The sequence below is a fragment of the Apodemus sylvaticus genome, chromosome 1, assembly GCF_947179515.1.
Source record: "Apodemus sylvaticus chromosome 1, mApoSyl1.1, whole genome shotgun sequence".
In the NCBI taxonomy this organism is placed as follows: Eukaryota; Metazoa; Chordata; class Mammalia; order Rodentia; family Muridae; genus Apodemus; species Apodemus sylvaticus.
Window position 1 is genome coordinate 186,809,486 of NC_067472.1, and position 2,158 is coordinate 186,811,643.

At 38.3% G+C, this 2,158-nt stretch overlaps 1 pseudogene; it reads right to left on the reverse strand.

The window, feature by feature from the left end:
* Positions 1–270: 270 nt before the first annotated feature.
* On the reverse strand, positions 271–1,534 carry LOC127663892 (arginine/serine-rich coiled-coil protein 2-like; annotated as a pseudogene).
* Positions 1,535–2,158: the final 624 nt, after the last annotated feature.

The window sequence follows — 2,158 nt, forward strand, 5'->3', positions numbered from 1 at the left end:
ACAGGAGAAAATCTATGTATGAGATTTTATCCCACCCAAAGCTTTAATATATTTGAAAAGTAGAATTCATGAACTAAAAACTATTGTCCTTCTAGAGTCCTGTCAAGTTTAATAGAAGTGGGTTTAACCTGATTACAACACTGACACCAGTATCACTGATCTGATATTTACAAAAAAGTAATATTTTTCAATAAATTAATGTCAATGCAACACCCAAGTCAGTTATAATACTAGCTGTTTGGTGAACAAGGTCCTAACATCAGACCAAGTCTATAAAGTCCAAATGGATATTTTCCAAACTTCACACATTGAAGATGTGAAACCCAAACCTGTTTCTCTTTGTGTGTGGGTTTGCAATCATACTGAGCATCAAGATTTCAAAAAAAACTTCTTGTTGCTTCAAAGTCTTTTAACTTTCTTTATCAATGGAGCTATAGCCAACTTCATCTTCACTCTTAATGCCCATTAACGTCCTAAATTTGACATTTTGGTCCTTGTTTCCAAAATTCATTTTTTTAAGATTTCAGCAGACTGAGATTTGTTGCCTTCTTTCTTGCCTTGCCAGAGCATTTTCCTCTCTCTTGCTCAGCAAATTTCACTGGATTCACAGCTGCTGGGTTATAGTAACTGGGCTCTGCTGCTATACCTGTCTCTGCCAAGGCTTTAGCTTCCAGGGCCACTATTTGGGCAGCCATAGCTATCTGAGGAGTAACCTGGGTAACCTGGGTTCCTGATTTCAACACTGCCTCCAGTTGCTGCAGCCACTGCAGCCATTTCTTGTTTTTTCTGATTTTGACCACTTCATTTTTTGTTCTTATAGTTTCTTTGTCCTTTTTCATCTAGCTAATCTTCATGGGTAAATTGCTGTGTTTCTGCCTCCGAAGGGAGTTGGACTAGGTGTCTGGCTTAGGCTTCTGCTAAATCTTCTTGGGTTTTTTTTATCCTCTTCTATCTTGACTTCAACTGCATATTCTGCTCCTGGTTCTAGTCCTATGCCTGTGTATGGATCTTAATCAGGAGAATGTTCTGATCCTTCTTTTTCTATATCTGCTTCTAGATGGTGACATCTTCCTGCCTCTGCTTCTGGGTTGGGATTGATTTTCCAATCCCTACTTCTTGAGCAAGACTTCTTCCTTTCCCTGTTTCTACTGCTATAGAGTCTTTAACATGATCTAACTTCTGCCCCATGATGACTTCCTTTCTTTGTGTTTGTGTCTGTCCTCACCATTCCCAGATGAATTTAATCATTCTCTTCCTTTGTCAGTAGAGTGTTCTTTGTCATTGTGCTCCTCAGACTTGTGTCTCTTAGAGGCCTTATCTTTGGATTCTTGACTCTGCTTCTGCTCAGGCTCCTGTGCTTGCTTCCATCATTAACTAATTTTTGTTTTCTTTCTCTTGACCTTGACCTCAACTTTGAAAAATGATGTTTTGAGGCTACTGAAAAAATAGATATATTTGACTACTCTTTTTTTCTTTTCTCTATCTGGTGATGTCTTTTCTGGGCCTAATCTCATTCTGTATCAATAGCCACCATTGCTTTTTAGTCCCAGCTGCTAAATTGGTGCTTCTGCTTACCCACACTCAACAGTACTCCCTAATTTCTTTCTCAGCCCGTTTGTCCTTTGAGTAGAGGAAGGTTATTGATTTGGTTGAGTTTATTGTATATCCAGCCATCTTGATGAAGTTCATTATCAGGTTTAGGAGTTCACTGGTGGAATTTTAAGTAGACTATCATATCGTCTGCTAATAGTGATATTTTGACTTCTTCCTTTCCAATTTTTATCCGTTTGACTTCCTTGTTGTCTAATTGCTCTGGCTAGGACTTCAAGTACTATATTGAATAGGTAGGAGGAGAGTAGGCAGCCTTGTCAACTCCCTGATTTTAGTGGGATTGCTTCTAATTTCTCTTCATTTAGTTTGATGTTGGCTACTGGTTTCCTGTATATTCCCTTCACTATGTTTAGGTATGGGACTTGCATTCCTGCTGTTTCCAAGACTTTTACCCTGAAGGAGTGTTGGATTTTGTCAAATGCTTTCTCAGTATCTAATGAGATGATTGTGTGGTTTTTTCTGTGGGTTTGGTGCATAATTTTATCAGACCTTCAATGAAGACCTAATTCCAATACTCTTCAAATTATTCCACAAAATAGAAACAGAA